At 41.7% G+C, this 16114-nt stretch overlaps 1 protein-coding gene across 1 annotated transcript in view; it reads right to left on the bottom strand.

Moving 5' to 3' along the window:
- The window catches only part of tspan9b (tetraspanin 9b), a 51706-nt gene extending 38185 nt beyond the window's left edge, over nucleotides 1-13521 (bottom strand). The window contains exon 1 of the mRNA XM_017698943.2: nucleotides 13272-13521. The gene's annotated coding sequence lies outside the window, so the exon portion shown is untranslated. The remainder of the gene's footprint in view (nucleotides 1-13271) is intronic.
- Nucleotides 13522-16114: the final 2593 nt, after the last annotated feature.

Below are 16114 nucleotides of genomic sequence, written 5' to 3'. Positions count from 1 at the left end.
CATAACAGTAGGTCACTTCTAGCCTTCATAACTTCAGAACGGTTTAAGACACAAACAATATCCACATATCAGGGCCATTCAGCATCAGTGAGTAATTCAGCTCGGAAAATCACCAAAAATCCTGATATTATTGCTCTGCTGTTTGGCCCTCATATTCCAACAAAGGGTTAAAACAATGACATGATTCACAAATCAGATCGCTCATCAGACTCTGCTTCACAATCCAGAGTGATTTCATCCACCTGTGATGTGACTGTCCATCTGCCAGCAATCCAGCTCCAAAATCACTCAAACCCCACTCACTACTGTTATATTACATCTCTACTTTTAGCCTTCATATTATAAACAAAGTTTACATTGATTGAGTATTAAATATATCTGATATTAAACATGCAACTCAAACTTTGTAATTAAAAATAAAGCCTTTCTTGCTGTGTATCGAAGTTTTAACACTGAGCATGAATCCAATAGGACAGAAAATCAATAAAAAAAATATGTCTGTCTTATGCTGATATTTTATTTTCACTCATAATAACCAACTGAATAAATCACCATCAAAATTATTGCACTTTCAGCTCACAAACACAGTTTTCAAGATTTCTTTCATTTAAAAAAATACAAAATTTAGCAGGCGCTAGATAAACTGTTGATCAGAAATGACCCAAATTCGTAAAGATAACAAATTTCTGTCAGCATTTACAGGCCAAACAATGGCAAACAGCAGCCCAGGCTCTCCTGAAAATAACCACACACAACATGCGTGACTGTCACACATTACAGTAAATACGGCAGCTGTAAATGTAACTGACCCAAAAAATACCAAATAATTCCCTGAAACTTTAGGTTTAAGGGTTAAGTGTTGTGTCCCCAAAACTAAGAAACTTTCTTCCAATATCTCTCCCCAACTGCTCCACCCTGTGGAGTCCACCTGAAAACTTTCCCATTTTCTCAAACTATCCATTATTCTTCTCACTGTTCATTCTTTAAATTTTATTTCTATTTTGTCTATTGTGATTATGTAACTATGTATAGTCTTTACTGTAAAGCGGCCTTGTGAAAGGTGCTGTAGATCTAGGTCTTGGTATATAAGGGAGTCCTTTTCCTGTAATTGGTAGAAATTCAGTATTTCAAATTTTGCAGCTGCTTGATCAAAGATCATTTCTGGGTCACACTTTATTTGGATGGTCCCCTATAGATGCTCTACAGATAATTAAATCATTAACAAACTTCCTGGTGATGTTCAATTGATTAAGTGATACTTTTTAATCCCACAAATGGGAAAATTCCACCTTCGCATTTAACCCATCCGTGAAGTGAAACACCACATACACACTAGTGAACACACACGCACTAGGGGGCAGTGAGCACACTTGCCGGGAGCGGTGGGCAGCCCTATCCACGGCGCCCGGGGAGCAATTGGGGGTTAGGTGTCTTGCTCAAGGACACCTCAGTCATGGACTGTCGGCGCTGGGGATCGAACCGGCAACCTTCCAGTCACAGGGCCAGATCCCTAACCTCCAGCCCACGACTGCCCCAATTACCAACATTATGGCTTGGATTAAGAGCAGGTGTAGGTTTTGGCTTAAGTTTAGGGTTAAGGTTAGGTTTAGGGTTTAGGGATAGATTTAATAAAATCTTTCACACTGAATTGTTTGTAGTTGAACGTTACTTAAAGACGTACTGCGCATTTACAAACCGTCTACAGCGGACCATCCAAATAAAGTGTTGCCAGTTCCTTATATTATATTATTATATTATTATATTATATAATATAATGATATGAATTATATAATTCATACATCATTTGTCAGGGTTTTAAACACCTACATCACAGTGGTGATGTGGTGGGAGTTTAACAGGGTCTTTCATATAACGGGCCTAATTCGGTCAGTAGATCTTGACACTCAGGGTTTTTGTATGAAAGACCTGATTTGGTCAGTCAGTCTGACATTTGTCATACGAGCTTTCATATGAAGGAACGTTTCGTGTGCATGACGTTCATTTCGTAGAATCCTTTATGTGAAAGACCTGATTTGGTCGGATGACATTTATTTTGTAGGCTGTTTTCATAAAAGACCAGATTTGATCATCTGACATTTGCTTTGTAGGGTCTGCTTTCATATGAGGGAGATCTGATTCCGTCAGATACTGCTTATCCTCTAGGGTCTTTCACATGAAAGAAGTGTTTTGGTTTGTTTCGTGAACGTTTTTGTTGTCATAGGGTCAAGAAGATCCGATACAAGAAGACAGGTAGATAATCTGACATTTGTTATTTACAGGATGGGTTGCTTCTGGCTTCCATTAGTCGGCTGAACCAATATTTTAGGTTACTAACAGGCGGACCGCGGTCCAAGTCCAGACCCAGGCGCTGTCCTATGCGGACCTGGACCTATAACCGATAAACTATGGATAATTATTTAATTTCAACAGGGTGGTCCTGTTTTAATCAGCGTAACTTTTCTAGCCTTTACGGTGCCACTTTAGAGGCCCAGATTACTCATAGACCAATTGCATTCATTGTAAATGTCACACGAGACGCTACTCAGCCAATCAGATCTGTGCATTATGATGAGCACTGAGACTCGAGTGAGTGTTGCACATAGAGGGGAGAGAGGAGGCGAGAAACAGCAGTCAGCGAAGAAAGTGAGCCAGATTCATTTACATGTCATGCTCTAAAAAGAGAAAACTGACGATAGATGTTGTCGAAATATCACTGATTTGTACTTTATTTGATTTGACATTCAGTTGTCGACTATATAAGATGTTGAAATTCCTATTGGGCTACTTCAGTAAACAGCATATGGCACTGAATCATAGTGCAAGTTAGACATTCCGATGTTCTGGACCTTTGCTTGAGGAAATCTTCTGTAACTGGACCTTACTGAATTTAATTAAATACCCGTTTTTTGTTGCACCTTGACTTTGTTAGCTTTCTGTCTTAGAATGCGTGTTGTGCTCCTCCTTTGCCTTCTAGGAGAGTAGTGTCCTGAGTCATGGTCATTTGTTAAATTTTAGATATGTAATGTTTTGCCAGCCTGTGGAAAATTAGAATTAAACTTGCTTTGCTTTATTTCTGAAAAAGTTTCAGTAGTGTAATTCAGATTTTTAGCTTTAGTATTTGTATTGTAGTGTTTTGAGTGTTGGTTTTAGAGCGACTTTAGTGACTGCATGAACTTGTAGAAGGTTTTGGTTTGCGTAACAAACATGAGATCTTTGGGCCTCATTCACTAACATCTTCCCTAGGTCTGTTCTTAAACTTGTTCTTGAGAAAGGCTCTAAGAAAAAGTCAACGTCAGATTCATGACTGTTCAGACTTTTGTGCTCTTGAGTGTGTGTAGATTCTGTTCTTACCTAAGAACAAAGTGAAACCTTTGTGTAAAAAAGTGAAAGTGGGTTTTAAGAAGAAATGTCTTCATAAAAACAGTTGGTGAATGAGGCCCTTTGTTCTTAAGGGTGGGAGTGTTAAGACCCCTGATCATACTAGCCTTTCTTTGGGTCTGGTCTGAGGAGAGAGCACTGTCAGTTACTGCCTGACCCAAGACCAGGTCATAACATTATCATCATGACTATTATGTTTACTATTCTTAACAGTTCTACTGCAACCTTGCCCCACGCCACAAATGCGTTCCTCAAAAGTAAAGCCTTCTAGATGTTTCTTGGCTCGACTGTATGATTCTCGGGATAAAACGTTTTAACCTTTAAAGGCTTACGTAGAACATTTTGGTGAGGTTCTCTGGTGAGCATCCACTGAAAGATACTTCAGGGAACTGGTGGTTTTTCTTCTACAACCTTTTTTGGCACCTGTATTTTTAAGAGTGAAGTCTTTATCGTTTGCCTTATCCTTCAAAGTATGGCAGTATCAAGCTTATTAAAATGTAAAATCCTGCTGGAATTACATGATTATGGAAAAACAGTGGCTACATATTTAAACGAACAGAGAAACGCATAGCTGGACTGCATGTCGCAAGAAATCATGTGATTTATAACTGGGACACATGCTAAAAGCACATTCAGCAGAAATTTATGCAGTTTGTTTCATCTGCTCACTTCTCCTGTTCACTAATGTCTGAAGCGGAAGGACCACTAGTGACCGTAACGTGTTAACTGCAGCTTTCTGAACAGCTAAAAAGCATAACAGCAATTAAAACACTTGACTGCCCCAGCCTGATTACTGAAACGTCATGAAAGCTCTGTAGGATTGGGGTTATAGAAACACTTGAATGCTTGTTGGATGCTGTGTATGAGTTACGTGAACGCTGATGTGATTTTCAGATAACGAGACATTCTACCCGCTACCTAATGACTAATTAATCACCTCTGCACCCCACCCACCCACTCACACACACACCCACACACACTCATCCCTCATCACTAATTAATCGATTCTTGCAGCCCCACAAAAGCTCCTGGGCGCAGCAGTACCTCCAGGCCGGAGTGTGAGGAGGTGCTCCTGCAGCGAGACAGTGTGTGTGTGTGTGTGTGTGTGTGTGTGTGTATTCCTCAGGGATGGCTCACTCCATGCTTTATATAACAGCAAGAACATCTTGAGTTCTGCTCACCATGACCCCAACAAGGCAGGGCAAAAGTATACTTCTGCTTATAATTCTGCTAGGACTGTAAGGACGGGTGTGTGGGTGGGAAACTTTCAAAATGAGTTTGAGCAGACTACGTTAAAACCTGATTGAAACAGTGATCAGTAACACAGTTAGAAGAGCACTGTACAATATATCAGTCTATAATTGAGATGCCCTTTAATAAGGGTATTTATATGCACTCAAGATGCCGATCACGCAACCGTCTGAGCGTTGGCCCTATCATCAGGACATCATGAGTTCGATCCCTGGTGATGCTACAGGCATCCGTGGCCGGGAGTCCAAGACAGCACAATTGGCCTCGCTCTCTCTGGGTGGGTATCACTCAACGTGATGCTAATCAGCGCAGACGTCTGTTAGCTGACGTAACAGATCTGAAGGTTGGTGCTTTCCTTTGAGCGCATTGGCTGTCCAATGACGATGCGTCAGCGGCGGTTCAAAAAGATGTGACGGCACATCTCGGAGGAGGCCTGCGTTGGCTTTCACCCTCCTAGTGCTGGTGGTATCGTGTGACTGGGGGAGTCCCAACTATTGGCTGGAATTGAACAATTAAATTGAGGAGGAAATTAATACAAAAAATTCATCTGATTATTTAAAAGGTCATGTAAACACCATAACCTGATTTCTTATATCGGAGTAAGGTGTAGAAATCTGATAAAGAGGCTGGATTTCAGCTCAGTAATCAGCTCAGTGCGTGTTACTTCTTAAACAGACGCCGGGACCAGAAATAAGCAAGCAGCAAAACACTTTTGGAGCAATGCTGAAACCAAATACATAAGTAAGTGATTCTTTTTTGATCCCACAACCGGGGAAATTCCACCTCTGCATTTAACCCATCCGTGAAGTGAAACACCACATACACACTAGTGAACACGCACACTAGGGGGCAGTGAGCACACTTGCCCGGAGCGGTGGGCAACCCTATCCATGGCGCCTGGGGAGCAGTTGGGGGTTAGGTGTCTTGCTCAAGGACACCTCAGTCATGGACTGTCGGCCCTGGGGATCGAACCAGCAACCTTCCGGTCACAGGGCCAGTTCCCTAACCTCCAGCCCACGACTGCCCCACATGTTTGAGGAAATGAAAGATTTAAATATTCTTCATCTTCTAGATGACGCATGCTCATATTTTCAGGTAAAGTGGTGCAATGTTTTTGAATAAAAAGCCTGCAGCATGAAGTTAGAGTCACGTCTTCTTCTGAGAGTTTATTGGCTGGTTGTAAGCAGAAACATGACTCGTGTAGACCTGAAGTTTCACATTATCTGATTACTCAAGTGCATGTAAACATATTGATCAGATTAGTGACAAAATCTGATTTTCTGCAGTTATTGGATTATTATTCTGATATCACAGAAGTGGGCATGCACGATACAAAAATAAAATGTAATGATCACTGGTGACCCAGTTCATTCTAATGCTCATATATTCATTGTCGGTATCAGCTTTATTATTTAACATACGGAAGCTTTTGTTAACTTTTGAGATATCTAGAACACTCTTGTGGATTCCTAACTATTTTGAGTGTTACAGTGAGGGGAGGTATTTAAATGCTTTTGCTATTGAATATACTTTCAGCGCATGTATCTAGTTCAAATGCACTCACATTTATTGACAAAGTAGGATCACAAATCTGATCCCAAAATTAGTGCAGATAAATTTCACAGATTTAATCTTTGGCATGTAGTACGATCAAGCGTAATAGTTTAACAACCTGTAAAAAAGGTCAGCCGTTAACTTAAACTTCTCGATATGAGCTACAATACAGATAGTAAGAATGAAAATAGAAAAAATAGAAAAGCACGGCCACAATTTTTATAACAGTCATAATTAAAGAAAAAAAAAGGTGCTGAACTGTTTAGTTTCTCAACAACGTCAAGTACTGTAGAAATGTACTGCTCTGTAAAGTGTTTAGTGCTGTTATATGTCATTATATTCTGTACTGTGTGTGCCTGGACTGTGACTGTGTTTAGAACATTCTTCTGCCTATTCTTGTTTATCCCTACATGGTCATGTCTGTCACACCTGTCACTTGTCTTGTATAGGCTGAGCCTAATCTCGGCATCAGTCTTACGGGCTGGCTGGGTGTCTGGTACCTCCACGCAAACGAATAAACTTCACTTCTCCAGACATACGGCTGGTCCCCTGGTTAGTTAGGGTTTGGATTCTTCAGTACGAACAGCAAACATCAGCTGGCTCAGTAGCTACGTCAGTGATGGATCACACCGCCTTATCACTCCTCCCACCTCCATATCAGAGCACATCGCAGCACTCAAACACCAGCTAGCGACATCTGGATTTCTCTATTCTATCACAGTAGTTTAAGGGACGAACTGCAACATATCAACACCAGACGAACACCTTCGTCCACCTTTTAGGTACGTTTAAACTGAAAGCGGTGCTTTTGTGTCTTGTTTGATCTACAACATAATCAATTCGCCGTGTTGTGCGAGTGCTAAAAACTAGCTTGGAAAGATAGCGCTCTCCCGCTTTCCAATACCTCATAGCTTCCTCAGATTTTCATTTAAATCAGGGTTGTAACATGAACCCACTTCCTTCTTTCACTCTTGTTGCTTGGGAATGCACTTATACTAAAATATGACTTTTTGAGTTTGACTTTAAATGACTTTAATAGAGAGGAACAGATGTGATTTAATGCTGCTAAAGTTTGTTAGGGTGTACAGAAAGAGGTGAGCTCACCGTAGGACAGAACAATAGCACCACTCATCTCGTCACTCGCACTGGGTCACAGGTTGCTGGCTGTTGCTAAAGGATATTTGGCGACTCATTTTACCCCCTCTCCTTGCGACAACAGAGTAATGTCACTTTCCTTGCAGTGGAAAACACCACCCGGGCTTTCGCTAGAACGTGGAAGTGTGAGAATTGCCCCTTATATTGAAAATGTATTGAACCTTTCTTATCGCTCTATCAAGGAAAAGTTATATCGCAATAATTATCGTTTTATCACGCAGCCCTACACAGATCCACAAATAATGACCCCCAGACTGGAGCATCATGCAAAATCTCTCTCAGATTAATGACAACAGTTGCAGGACGACTTGAAAACAGCTGGAACAACGGCGACAAACTGCACTGTAATCTCCATTCCTGCACAAAGCTCCTCTGATGGAAATGAAGCAAAGAGGCGCACGTCTGAAATTTGCATACAAGCATTTAGACAAATCAGAACTATTTTGGAATAACATACTCTGGTCAGATGAAACGAAAACAGAACGCGTCAGTAATAACTCAGCTTGTCATGCTTGGATAAAGTAGGGCAGCTCATATGACCTATAAAATACCGCACACACAGTGACGTACAAAGTCTGGAGCATCAAGATTTGGGGCTGCTTCTCAGTAAACAATAATGGGGCATTACACGTCATCGCAGGACACATGAATGGAATGATTTACTGAGACATACTAGAGGAGAATTTAATCTCATAAGGAAAAAAGGGAAGATGGATGTTTCAACCACAGAAGGAGCCGCTTTTGACCGTTTTCAGCCAAAATGTTTGGTGCAGCCTTACTAATTACACTCTCATTGTAATGAAACAGGCCAGTGATCTTTAAGTTCTGATGACATCCACAATACGCCCAGAGAAGCTTACTGTGATGTGACTTACCAAGAACCAAGATTACGATAAACACCATCATGCTGGCCACCCCAGCTAGTAGTAGGCTGAGAGGAGTCGTATCACTCTATTACACACACATCTATCATCAATAGGAACAGGAAAAAAGTCACACATTTTACTCGCTTTTCTGCCAGTTTTAATGCTCTTTCTCACATGCACATCCACTGCCCTCTATTAGAGTGAAGGAGAGAAGCATGTCTTTCCTTTATCTAATCCTGCAACACAGTTCGTTTCCCCAGGAGAGGGGGGGGGTTCTGAAACACCGCTGTGTGATGAGATAAAAGCCTGTCGTTAAACATACACACTCATGAGTTTTTAACATGGACACGTACAGGCGCACACACTGCAGCCCTTTGAAGGCGTTCTCCTGGGCTAGTACCACTTACATTAGTAATGTGCTTTTATAACACTGACGACTGTCAACACACATCATCCACCAGAATGAAGGACACACACGCACACAGAAGTGCACGCAAAATCAATAGCCCATTAGTTAGAGTGAAAAGAAAGAGTCTGTATAATTATTTTCAAAAGGACTAAATTAAATAGGGCCGTTTAAATGATACAGATCAGTTGCAACAATAAAAGTCTATTTATTATGTATTTGTTACACAACAATAAACTATTTTTTGTGAGCTCAAGCTACTGAAAGATCTTACATAACTAGAAGAATGAGTGACCGTGCAGTTTAAGCATTTCCCCAATGGTTGCTAGGGTGTTGCTATGGTATCCCAATTGGTTGTTAAGGTGACGCTAGCCACAACCTGGAACACCATTTTTCTATAACTAGAAGAATGAGTGATCACGCAGCTTAAGCAATTCCCAAATGGTTGATAGGGTGTTGCTATGGTGCCCCACTTGGTTGCTAAGGTGTTGCTAGGTAGTTGGTATGGTGTTCCAGGTTGAGGCTAGGGCACTGCTTGGTGGCTGCTGTGGTATCCTTGGCAGTTTCTAGGCTGTTAGACTAAATGGCTGTTATAGCATCTTTAGTGGTTGCTAGGGTGTTGCTAGATGGTTACCATGGTGTTCCAGATGGCTGCTAAGCTGTTGCACAGACATCAATGAACATAAAAAACATCAATTACTCAAAAATCATCAGGGATGCGTAATATGGGAACTGTGTGCTGATGCCAGTACATGCTGTATAATTATGAAATGTATATTTAACTAATATAAAAAATGCGGCTGAACCCATGTTGTGCTATGGTTCTTCACTGCATAGTTTATGGCCATGCCTCATCAAGGTAGTCCAGAAAACAGATCAACAATATTAGTATTTCAGCACAAGAAAAACATGATTATGTTGAGTTAAAAGCTTTGAAACAGTAAAATATGCAATTGTTTGATTTAAAATGGTTTGAACTAGGGGGCTCCAGAGTGGCACCACTGTCTAAGCATTGGCCCTATCAGCAGGAGATGCTACAGCCATCTGTGGCAGGGAGTCCAAGAGAGCACAGCAGACCTCGCTCTCTCTGGGATGCCCACCCTCTTAGCATCGGTGATCTCAGTTACTTCTCCTAGAAGCAGTTATGTGTAGTTTGAAATCTCAATGAGACTTAAGCCCTTTTTCTCCTGATTCTGTGATTTGGCTTCTGAGAAATAAAACTTGGATTTTGTCACCTTGATCAAAATATGGTCACACATGTGGCTGAACTCTTTAGCGTCTGACTCGTCTCACCCCAGTCTCAGCTGAGTAATACCTCCATAAGAAAAGTGTGAGATCTCATCCTCATTGGTCGGTGCAAAAGGAGAACTCATGCTTTTCTCATTCATCTCCAGAACGTCTCACAGTGAAATGCTGATGCTAATCTCTTCTTTTCTCCTAAGGGGGGTTTGGGAGAACCAATCTTCATTAATATAACACTGAGATCTGCTTTATTTCTCTGAGACAATCTTTAAGACAGAACCTTTTCCCTCTGGGACGGTTTCCTTGGTGGTTTCTAGGGTGTTCCTAAATGGTTGCTTAGCAACCCCTAAGGATGTTATCAGTATTGCTCTCGTCCTAACTAACGGGTGGAATTGGAGAGAAAGTTGGGGGAAAAAAATACTTTGAACTAGTTTTTAACATGACGTGAGTTCAAGCGTGATGAAATAATAAAAACCTAAGACCTTGAGCTCAAGTCTGATAATAAAATAATAAAAATAATTATTATCAGTGTTTTAAAATAGTAAAACATGAAATAGTAAAAATATGGCTACTTTCACTTAAAGTGCATTGAAATAATAAAACATTATTACTTTAAGTTAAAAAGTTTTAAAATAGGAAAAAACCTGACAACTTTCAGTTAAAGTATTTAAAAATGATAGCATGATTAGTCTGAATTAAACTGCTTTAAAATAGTTAAAAAAAAGAGTTTTAACTTAAAAAGTTTTGAAATAGAAAACATGACTACTTTCAGTTAAAGTGCTTTAATATAGTAAAAACTATCACTTTAAATGGAAAAGTTTTAAAATAAGAAAAAATGACTACTTTTAGATGCTTTTGAATAATAAAAACATGATTAGTTTGAGTTAAAGTGACTTAAAATACTGAAGTTGAAAGGTTTTAAAACAGGAAAAAGAACACTTGATTTGAGTTGGAATACTTTACAAAAGTAAAAAACAAGATTATTTGAGTTATTTTTCATGTCCTTATCTGCTGATGTAGATAAATAAACATTTATAAAACGCTGGCACTACAGATCAGCATCCCTGAGAAATATGTGGTTAAAAGTGCAGTAAAATTAGTCAAAGCCCAGCAGCCCAGCGTCACCAAACTGCTCTGCTCTGCAGTAAAATAAATATACACTCATATCTCGGCTCAAAATTTCAGTCAAATCTAAAATCCTCTCCAATGCTGGTATTTTTATGCAAATATCTTCATACACTTCACACACATCCCACCCCCCAAACTCCCCCCTCTCGGCCCACATACTAAACCCTACAGCAGGAGCTTTTATCTTTCTCTTTAATCAAACAGGCTCTGCCTCCTCCCGGCCTCCTCTCATGTCTCCCCTCAAAGGCAGTTTAATTACAGGCGTTTAACACCGCTGCTCAGCAGACTGCAGATAAGGCTCAAATACACTGCCCCCTAGTGGTGAGATCTGGCAGTTACAAATTAAAAACCCCTTGGAGCAACTCCGTGGTCAGTGCACAAGCAGCAGCAGAAAAAACTCCACATGTATGTGTGATAAAGACAAAAACTTTTAGCTGAGCATGAGATTCCTAACATAACCATATGCATGAAGCACACCCACTTCCAGGTTCTTTGGCCACGGTTTATCACTGCACAGTTCCTCACTGTGCCTCATTTGAAACAAGTTTGCCCAAAGGAGTGCTTCAAAGTGCTTTGAAATATTAAAAACATCATCTCTTTCTGGTTAAACTGCTTTACCATAGCAAAAAAAAACAACATTACTTTGAATTAAAGTACTTTAAAATATTAAAAACATGATCACTTTTGGTTAAATTGCTTTACAATCGACTACTTAGAGTTAAAAACTCCAGCAGCACTGCTGTGACTGATCCACTCAGACCAGTGCAACACACACTAACACACCACCACCACGTCAGTGTTACTGCAGTGCTGAGAATGATCCACCACCCAAGTAGTACCTGCTCTGTGAGGGTCCATGGGGGTCCTGACTGCTGAAGAACAGGGTAAAAGGGCTAACAAAGTATCAGAGAAACAGATGGACTACAGTCTGTAACTGTAGAACTACAAAGTGACCCTATAGAGTAAGTGGAGCTGATAAAATGGACAATGAGCGTAGAAACAAGGAGGTGGTCATAGTGTTCGGCCTGATCAATGCGCTTCCGCAGTATTTAAGCAACTTTTCGGACCTGATACTTCTTTTTGCTCGTGGTCAAGTCGTTTCTGGTAGCTACTTGGAGCAGTCATGGACTGGAGGTCAGATAACCGGCCCTGTGACCAAAAGGTCGCTGGTTCAAGCCCCAGAGCCAACAGTACATGACTTGAGCAAGACACCTAACCCCCAACTGCTCCCCAGGCGCCATGGACAGGGCTGCCCATCACTCCAGGCAAGTGTGCTCACTGCCCCCTAGTGTGTGTGTGTGTGTGTGCTCACTAGTGTGTATGTGGTGTCACTAAATCTACTTGTACTCTACTCCACACTGAAGTAACAACACGTCTATGTTCAGTGTTGTTTTTGGCTCCTCTGCTTTGTGTGTTTTGCAGAAGATTTTCCACTCAGTGCATCATCCACAAGGAAGGGAGATAACCAGCGGTCAAGGGCACTTGGACAGCTGGAGCCAAGAACTCAAGACGATGATAAATATCCATGTGGATTTCAGATAATGGACAGCAGCAACTTAAAGGGGAACTCCACCCATTTTTTTCAAAATTGCTGCACAATCAAAGTAACTCAGAGTGGTCTGATGTGAAATGGTTCATTTGCAGAGAAACGTAACCTACCAACTTTCTTTCCAGTGGTGGTGACAGGAGCAGGAGTCCCAGTGTCTACAACGCAAGTGCAGCGAACCTACATGTGTCCTCTGCGTTTATATATGTCATTTTGATGATGGTAATGGTTTCCCTTCACATATGCCTTGACCATAAATGATTAAAATACATTTTAGATGACAATTCTGACCACAAAGCTACTGTAAAACAACCTCTCAGACCTCAGGCAATGTATTCACAACCATTTTATTCAATAACTTAATGTGAGGGGAGCTTTTAGAGGCATTTAACTCTTCAGCCGTCTGGTTCCCATCACCACCACTGTGAACTATTCTTGGTAAGCTTCTCTAGAACTATTCTTGGTATGTTTCTCTAGAACAGAGAGTTTCACAACAAAACCGCTCTCACTGAATATTCACGTGTTAGCCATGTAATTATACACACATTTTAAAAAATTGGGTGGAGTTGCCCTTAAACGATGTAAATAGAGATTATAATCCGTTACAGCCAGATCTCAAAGTTGAAAGCAACACCAATAAAGCAGAAGATGCCAGAGGAGAGATTTGATGTAGTAGCTGAATAGAAAACAGCACAGTTAGAACAAACATTAGTATCTGTTCAGCTTTAGGAGTAACGATACTCACTCCGCTGTAAGTCAGTCTCCCTAAAACAGCTCGCCCGTGTCCCAGATTCGGCCTCAGAAGACAACTTGGTGAGTTAACTCCGCTCCCTTTGTCTCCTCATGCAGTTAAAGACACTCGAACAGCACTTGAGGAGGCGATGCGGCCTCGAGTTCAAACAGCAAGCCTTCGCCTTCTTCACTCAAACGAACTCCATCGCGAAAACTTTTTTCTGGGACAACGAGAACGGAAACGGCGGAGGACTGAAAGGGGCGGGGCTGCCGCTGGAGGGAGGAGAGAGAGGAGTCCGCTATCATCACCAAAATCACAGCCTTAAAGGGCAACTCCACCCACTCTCCAAAATTCCCGCATCGTTTCCTCATCGAGATCCGCTCTTTTGCCCTAATGACCCCGATCTGATGCTTTCAGGGCTGTGTGGACACGCGAATCTGATCTTTTCAAATTCGACCCGAGTCACTTTCATATGCGGTCCCAGATCGGATACGTATCCGATTCGTGGCCACGCGACACTCGGATCAGGTCGGTCTCCACTGCGCATGCGCCATCACTCAGCGTTACCGTGGCAGCAGCGCCGAACAGAAGTTAAAGCCTGTGCACTGTCCTGTCTGTTTACCGTGTCTAATGTCTGTTTATCATATTTATTATATTGTTTCTAGCTTATTTTTTTGTTTGCACACCATGTCTGCGGGTTGCTTGTTGCACCATGTTGTTTCCTGTAGGAACGTAATTGCACTCCACTGTTACTTGTACATAAATGGAAGGACAATAACAGCCTGATTATGTTATTCCAGCAGCCGCAACGGCTGAGCGTGGACAGTACAGTGAGCTGCTTTGCCTCTTCTCTTGGATTGGAAATGCGATAGTTAATCATATTTTCATGCCATCTTTGCATGACACTTAAGTGGTCGGTTGGTATAGTGTAGTGGATAACACCTCTGCCTTCAACGCTGGAGACTAGGGCTCTGTCCCTGCCTGGGCAAGTGCCCTACACTATACCAATAGGATTCCTTGGGCAAGACTCCCAACACTGACTTCGCCTACCTGGGAAAAAAATGATCAAATTGCAAGTCGCTCTGGAAAAGAGCATCAGCCAAATGGTGTAAACATAAATGGTCATCTGCTATGGCAGCTGAGAAACACGCTGGTGGTACAAGATGATGCTCAGTACTTGCTTGCGTCGTGATACATTTTTGAACGCAACTACGCGTGACCCTCCGTCTGCATTCACGTCCTTGCGTGGAGTGAGTTTCGGACCTTGCTCTGTTTGCTGATGATGCGATTCATTCATGTGAGGTTAATGAGTATGATGTGCACATGTGGGTCATTTCAGGACACCCGTTTGTTCACATTAATGACAGATTTGAATCACCTACCTAAACATCGTGTGAACCATCGTGTCAGAGAGATCAGATCTGAGCCTAAAATCGGATTTGAGAAATGAGGCTTGTAATGTGAATGTAGACAGGAGAAGCGGTGAAACGGTAGAGAAGCTTACCAGCTTGGATTTCTTTACAGTGAGAAAGGGGTGTGATGATGCTTTTATCGTTTACCCTTTGATGACCTTTTAAAGGTTAATTTTATTTTCAAAAGAAAAAGATCTGTCTCTGTGTCGGGACTGTCCTATAGATCTGTCTGTCTACCGAGTGCAGGGGGGCTCCAAACATGCTTGTCTGTATGTCTGTCTGTCTGTCCATCCATCCATCCATCCATCCATCCATCCATCCATCAAGTGCAGAGGGGCTCCAAACATGCTTGTGCCCAGGGGCCTTCTTTCTTTCAGGGGTCTCCTAAGACCATGATCTGTCCCTGGACACCACTATTACACAATAATTTCACTGCAGCCATGATAAACCTGCCTTGAAGAGGACACATGGGTATTTTGTCCTCTCACACAGGGAGGAGATGGTATGAGATCCAATCACAGTTGGACAACTGCAGAAGTCAGATCAGCAACTACATTTGTGTCGCATAAATGCTGCAGCTGTGCCAAAAAACGACTTGGAAAGTTTGCTGCTGTCAATAAAGTATAAATGCAAGCACTAGTTCACCTAAATGCTCCATATCCTTCAGTTACTTGTATTTTTTTCCCTTGATCTTCATTTATTACACCCGTGTAGTTTTATGCACCAAAAACATAATTAATGTTTCCATGACCATCTTCAAACCTCTCTTCATCCTTTAGAATTAGGCTCTTTTTGTGATTGTGCCTTTAAGACTGATACAGGTAAACTGCCTCTACCCCCTTCAGGCTGAATAGGTCGAAACAAAAAGTCAGGGATATTTGGCTTTCGGGTGAAATTTCAGCATGAACCTAAAATGAACTCTAACTTTTACAGGTGAACTTAATGTGACCTTCTCTAAACTTTTGAATGCACATGTCCAACTGTTCAATGTTTCAGTACTTTGCACAACTTGCTGTTCTCTAACAAGGAGCTTAATGGCAAGGTGGTGGTGGTGGTGGTGTTGCAGTGTGGGCAGGAGTGTCTAGTCAATACAGAACTGCCCTACACACCAATACAGTGCTCCAGCTCATCGAGGTCGCATCATTAGGGAACGGCTGCTGGAGACTGGGTACCTCAAATGGAGCGGCCTGCACTTTCTCCAGACCTGAATCCCATAGAAAACCATCAGCTGAGTCGTCGTGTAGAGGCTCATAACTCTGTACCCCAGAACCTCAATGCCATGACGACTGCCCTTGAAGAAGAGTGGGATGCCACGCCTCAGCAGACAATGAGGAGACTTGTGAACAGCACGAGACGTCGTTGTCAAGCTGTAATTGATGCTCAAGGGCACATGACAAGTTATTGAGACATTGAGATTTTTTGTTGGGGTAAACCCACCACTGT

Source organism: Pygocentrus nattereri, chromosome 1, assembly GCF_015220715.1.
Source record: "Pygocentrus nattereri isolate fPygNat1 chromosome 1, fPygNat1.pri, whole genome shotgun sequence".
Lineage (NCBI taxonomy): Eukaryota > Metazoa > Chordata > Actinopteri > Characiformes > Serrasalmidae > Pygocentrus > Pygocentrus nattereri.
This window is presented reverse-complemented; position numbering and strand designations above follow the sequence as displayed.